The sequence below is a fragment of the Arachis hypogaea genome, chromosome 2 (assembly GCF_003086295.3).
Source record: "Arachis hypogaea cultivar Tifrunner chromosome 2, arahy.Tifrunner.gnm2.J5K5, whole genome shotgun sequence".
Lineage (NCBI taxonomy): Eukaryota > Viridiplantae > Streptophyta > Magnoliopsida > Fabales > Fabaceae > Arachis > Arachis hypogaea.
Genome location: NC_092037.1, coordinates 68,503,855 through 68,510,632, shown reverse-complemented (window position 1 = coordinate 68,510,632; position 6,778 = coordinate 68,503,855). Strand labels below are relative to the sequence as shown.

General features: G+C 30.8%; 2 long non-coding RNA genes across 2 annotated transcripts; one reads left to right on the top strand and one right to left on the bottom strand.

Annotated features, from left to right (window-relative positions):
• The first annotated feature begins 228 nt into the window (after positions 1-228).
• Positions 229-2,635, top strand: LOC112747274 (uncharacterized). Its single transcript, XR_003813809.2, has 2 exons — positions 229-563; positions 1,672-2,635. It is a non-coding gene; the product is annotated as an uncharacterized lncRNA (long non-coding RNA).
• On the bottom strand, positions 2,597-4,090 carry LOC140179580 (uncharacterized). The gene is made up of 2 exons (XR_011873110.1): positions 3,630-4,090; positions 2,597-2,854 (listed from the first exon to the last, which is right to left on the bottom strand). It is a non-coding gene; the product is annotated as an uncharacterized lncRNA (long non-coding RNA).
• Positions 4,091-6,778: the final 2,688 nt, after the last annotated feature.

Sequence of the window (6,778 nt, the reverse complement as noted above, 5' to 3'; positions counted from 1 at the left end):
ATTTGTATTATTATTATTTAGAAAGTTATTAATTTTTTTAAATATTAATATTTTTAATAATAAATTATTTTAAAACTTATAAATTTTAATAATATTATTATAAAAGTAATAACTATATTAATTTTAATCAATTAATTAATTAAATAAAACTATAATAAAAATTAAACTTAGTTTTTCATAATAGAAAAAATACTTTAAATTCTTATTTATTATTTATGACTACTTTTTATGATAAGTTGAATAGCTGATAATGGAATGAGTCCCTAGACCCTAGTGGAGAAGGGTCTTAGACGGAGTCTCACTTCCCTCACCCCTTCCAGTCTCGTCGTCCTCTGGTTCATCATCACAGGTGTGGGCATCCCTTTCTACTTTTCTCTGTCTGCACCCACTCGTGCTTCTTGCCTTTGGTTCACCATCTACCTTTGCTCTGCCTCTGCCTATCCTGGTTTGTCGTCACCCTCGTCGTCGTCGTTCTTGGGCTGGCCGTCTGCCTCTCCTTCTCCTCTGAATCTACTTCTACCTGTGCCAGAAAGCTTTGGGTCCTGTGTATTGTATTCAGTCCAGTGAGCATTTTTTCTTTCTTTCGTTTTTATTTTTTTCTAATTATTTAATAATTGGTTTACAATTAGATTGTCTTCCAATTCATTCTTGAAGAGGCTATTGGCCTCTTGGAAGTGATGCGGTGTATAACGATGTAGGCAAAATTTTGAAAGGAATTTGATGTTGAATTTGTTGCATGAGATTGGACCTCTTATATTAAATTTTGAAAATGCAAAAACCTTCAGATTATGGTATTCTTAGTGTTGAGTCCAGGTGCTAAGTTTCTACCTTAGCTTACTGATGCATCTGCCGTAGGAAAGGCCTGTGGTGGTCTGGTGTCTTGCTTCAGGTGTTGATTTTTTTATGATTTGGTGTTATACTATCTTCTGTATTTCTTAGATGTGGATCATAGCTTATGTTTTACTAAGGTTAAGTATTGTTTTTAGGTGTATAGTTTGGAACCTTTGTTACCTTAAATCTCCCCTGTTTCAGGTCGAGAACACATAAAACTACTGGGAAAAAAATAAAAACAATTAGTTGATAATTAGTTTATTGGCTTTGGTAAAGATGTAGAACAAGAATCATAAAGCTTGAAAGGGGAAAATATATTTTAGGTATAAGAATGAAGGAACCATGTCTGTATAATAAAAGTGAAAAAATATTTCTTTTTGCTGTGGGTCCTTTTCTATTGTAGTGAGTCTTATATATACATAAACCTAATTAATTTTTATAATTGATCGGTGATTAATGATCCAATAGTATGACCGGTTCGATTGTCTGTTCGATTCTGATAACTGTGCTTTTTGCATCTTACTTTGTTAGGGTTTGTTATTTTGCATTATTTATTTTGATTTTTGAAAATCAGTTCACTAGTTCTTCCGAGTGGCTAAAATTTTTAGCTTCAATTGTTATATCAGATGTACCGGAACCATCTTTAAGTACAAGTTATCAATAAGTATTGCAACCAATTTATAATTGATATTTGCCTTTAAAATACAACATAGTGAAAGGCTTGTAAAACACAACTTAAATAGATTTCACGTTCTAAATTTAGCTAGTTTATGTCTGAACATACATTCAAATTCTATTGGTTTTGGGATGGTAAGCTAGTTTTTACCTTCTCGTTTACAGAAAATTTCTTGTGGAAAGAATAAGCTCTGTGTTCTAGGCAGACTTGTAGCTGTTGCTTTTGCTGGTATTACATCAACTTTGGTAAGTAATTTATTGAGTAAATGGTCAAATTAGTTTCTAAAAAATTACTTATTCTTCAAATTGATCCTTGAAAGATTTTTTTAAACAAATTCGTCTTTTAAAGATTTTAAATTAGTCATGTTAGTCCTTTCCTCACTTTGTTTGTTAATGGTGTCAAAATTTGCTAATATTACACATCAAGTGACACCCCAACATACTCTAGGAGTCTTATATGACTATTAATATGATTATTTTATGAAATTAGATCAAATCAAAACCTAATTGAAGAGAAAACTTGAGACATTAGAATCCCTTAATTTGGGATTGATTTGATTTAATTTCATAAACTAATCATGTTAATAGTTAATTAAGACTCCAAAGTGTATGTTGGAGTGTCACTTAACATGTTACATTAGCAAATTTTGACACCATCAACAAATAAAGTGATGAAATGACTAATACGACTAATTTAAAATCTTTAAAGGACAAATTTAATTAAAAAAATCTTTTAGTGGCCAATTTAAAGAATGAGTAATCTTTTAAAAACTAATTTGACAATTTACTCGTAATTTATTCTTATTCAGTTTGGTGGCAATGCATGTTTTAATAAGTTCTTTAATTAATGTTGATATATAGGTTTAATTACTCTGTTAGTCCCTATAGTTTCGCGAAATTTTCAATTAGGTCCCTATACTTTTTTTCTTTTAATTGGGTCTTTATACATTAATTTTTTTTTCAATTTAGTCCCTGTTAACGTTAAACGTAAAAAAATGTTAGTCAATTGTAAATTTACTTTTATACCCTTAGGAACATAATTGAAAAGAAAAAAAAATATAGAAACTTAATTGAAAATTCGGTGAAATTATAAATATTCAATAAAAGATATTCATATATTCCTATTCAATGATTCTAAGACATGAAAAGTATTTCTATAATCTCTTTTATTTTGTCACTATTATTCTTTTACTTATTTATATACAAATTGAACCTTTAAATCATGAACAATATAAGGATCAAGAAATTAATTAACTTGGTACAAAACTACAAACCCAGAATGATAAATAAAAGAAATCTTGGAGAGCTATTCATCATGTTTGCCTCCAGATTACTGAAATGAAAATACCTGGGTTCAACAGCATGGTTAATATTTTCAATGTACATTGACCTATAGTGTCAAGAGCTAACAAAGAAGTGAAATTTTTAGTACTAACAAAGAAGAATCAAATTCTCTTCTGAGATAAAACTAAGATTACAGTATCCAACTATTTATATCTATATGTATCTATATGGGGGTAAAGGAGATTTATCCAGCAAAGTTTCGATGACTTAAGGGAATTAATTCAGTTTCAATTGAAATTGTTACATGGGAATAAATTTGGAACGCAATCATCTCGATTGGCTGGGGATTTAAAGTAAAATCAACTCTGAAGATGAAAATTGTAAACAGGTTAAAAGGAAGACAAGAATGTTACAGAAAAAAATATATGGTTTTCCTATCAAGTAATTAACCACCATTGATGAACAAGAACTCCACTTTATCTGAGAGAATTGAAGAGCTGCAAGCATTGATCATATATTTTCTTCAAATTCCTCTTCAAAGTTATCTACGGTTTCAGTGGCTCCATAGGAATCAAAGGCTCAGCATTTTTAACTAAATCATGTTTATACTCTGGAACAGAACACTTGTCACTTGAATCATCTTCACCACCCCCAAAATAATCAACTTTTACTAATTTATGAACAGCATCAACATCATCACACTCTTTTTTTAAAACAATTTTCTGTATTTGAGGCATTGAAGAATCAAACCCTTTGATATAACGCGATTTCACTAATACGAAGCAAGAATCAAACAAATCAAGGAAGGAATTGAAGCTGTGAGTGTCATTAGGGTTTACCAAATGGAACACTGTGAACCCTTCTGGTTTTAGCGTGCGGCTGACCTCCGCGGCGAACTCCGCCGGGAACGGCGACCTCTCCAGTGAGCCCTCACCTGAGAAAATGAAGTCAAAGCTTCTGGTGGGGAATGGAATCCGGTGAACTGCGGCCGGACTTCACCAGCGGTTTCACCGCCTTCCTAGAGATTCCGACGGTGCTCTTGACACCAATCTCTCTCATCGTGAAAACGTCGCGTCCCGTTGGAGTTTCAACGCACAGTGACTTCGACGCCGGTGAAGAGGTGGTCATGGCCTCGTCGGAGTCTTTGGACGCCAAAGAAGCCGACAAGACCGAGGTGGCTGGCGCCGCCGCCGTCACCGTAGATGAGCTTCCTCGTTCAAAGAAACGCTCTGCTAATTCTGCCATGGCAGGACCGAGGGTCACTTGGGGGATACTAACCTTGGGAGTGGGAGGGTTATTTTGGTATTTTAGAAAATAAGAGTGAACAAGAATTAGAGATTTAGGAAAGAGTTAGAGAACTTTTAATTTAGGAATGGAATATTCTGTTAAATCTAATTGTTTGGTCACGGTAGTAACTTAATTGGAAAAAAAATTGGTGTAAAGACTTAATTAAAAGAAAAAAAATATAGAAACTTAATTAAAAATTTTGCAAAATTATAAGAACTAACAGAGTAATTAAACCTTATATATATGTCTAACTTATATAAGAATCTCCTCCTTGGTTACTAAGGACATGTGGATTAAGATGTTTCATGGTATGGCTTCTCAATGAAGCTTGATCTATGGGCTATCTTAGTAATTCACATTATCAAATGGGAAAACAATTTGGATTGAGAAAATATAGAGACCAATGACCTAAGTATATAATGTGTACAATGAAGGTTTAAAAATTATTAGAGATATGATTATTAGTGTTACATTGTACTATCAGGTTATGCTTTTGGGATGAGTGGTTTCGAACCTTGGTTAATTCAAAATTAGTTTTTTATAACATGAGATGTTTATTATCTCTGGTATCCGAATGGTTATTCTGGATAGTATATGTGATGTTCCTTTTATTCATAAACCAAAAATTTAGCCCATTGAAAATGTTTAGGCCATTGGCTCCCTAGCACTACTCATTTGGATTTTTGCATTTTACCCTACCTAAGGCACGGTATGGTAAGTAGAACAGTGATAGTTACCTGTGCCTACTGAAATTTCAGCTTTATTCCGTGGTTTAATTATTTTGTTCGTTCCTATAGTTTCATTAACTTTTTAATTAGGTCCCTATATTTTTTTTTTCAATTGAGTTTCTATATCATATCAGATTTTGTAGTTAAGTCTAGCGTGTAAAAACACTGGAATTAACAGAATATTCCATTAAACAAAACGAATATGTCTAACATTTGACGGAATATTCTGTATAATTTAATAGAATATTCTGTTAATTTTAACGTTTTTGTTATATTAGGGACTTAGTTACAAAATCTGATATGATATAGAGACTTAATTAAAAAGAAAAAAAGTACAAGAATCTAATTGAAAATTCGATAAGACTGTATGGACCGACAGAATAATTAAATCTTATTCCGTGCATTGGCATTTTCTTTCTAGTCAAATTGAACAACCTTCATGTTTGATGAAAATACTCATCTTATCTTTATATGACAATTTGAAATTATGGTACATTTGTTTGATGAAAATACTCATCTTATCTTTATATGACAATTTGAAATTGTGGTACATTTAGTTTTTTATACTCTCATCATTGTCTTAGATTGACAAAACATTTTTACTCTCTTATTTGGTTTAAATGCACACACAATTTAATATGACACTTGATGATTTCTTATTGACAAAAGAGGGAACAATGCTACCTTCATATTTATTGTTACATATTGATAAGTAATGAGCAGGATATTCTTTTATCTTTATTTTCCCTCTCAATATGGGGGCATCGTTTTAATACAAAGTTGATTATTCTCTCGTCTGATTCAATACAATTCCTTTTCTGAGTTTTTTCGTCAAGAACTTACTCTCTCATCAAGAACAACACTCCAGAACTAAAAATATTAATCTTTTGATCAAATTGAAACAGAAGAATCAAAAGAATCACCGAAAAAATAAAAGAAAATATAAAAAGACAGAGAAAATAGAATACCCTAAGAATTGAGAAACATGATGGGAGAATCAAGCAATGCAGTGGGTATAGTGATATGCATGGTGATCCACCTGAAGAAGAAAAAGAACAAAAATGACTTCTTGTGACTGTGTTTTGAACCTAACTATTAATTATTCCTGCATTGAAATTGAACCCCATTCTCTCAGTTATACTTCTCTTAACTTGATTAGCGCCATGTTTTTTAATCAGATATGTTTTGGATGATGTTTTTGTGTCTTTAATGATATAAAACTTAAGCATGTACGAATTAGAATTGAAAAATGGAAATAGAAATGAAAAGAGTATGAATTTTTATGAGAGATAGTGATAGGATTTGGATTGGTTCAAACGAACAGGAAGAGAGTTTATGATAGTCACATTTTTTCAACAAGTATACAACAATGGTAATCCTAGATGCGATGAAAAAAAATGTGACCTTTGACAGATCCGATAACAGTTAATTAATGGTTATGATTTTATTTTTTATGTGGTCAGGATTGAAAAATGGGATTATAGATAAAAAATATTGTAATATGAATAGTCTTTTACCCATAAAAATTATAAATAATAGCATTGGACGTAATAATTGTTAGAAAATAGTAAAAATTTTGGACAATAAGAAGACATTTGTTACCCTTATTACATGTTATACGTATACTTTTTCTTATATTTAAATTTATGTATCATGTATATATCCTGATTAGGTAGATAAGCTATAATGCATGCACTCTTGATGTATTTAGTATGTACATGTGAAATAATTATCCTAATCCTAAAAATGTTGACTTTTACTCATTCACTTTTAGATATTGTTTTACATTCCAAAAAAATTCTTAAAATAATTTCGCTATTACTATTCTAATAAATAATCAGAAATAAAATAACTTAATTAACTTTTATACCGTGATAATAAACCAAATTAAATTAAATTTAGTTTTATTCAATTTATTTTTATTAACATAGAAAACGGTAATGATTAAAAGTATTTTATTTTTAGTTAATAGT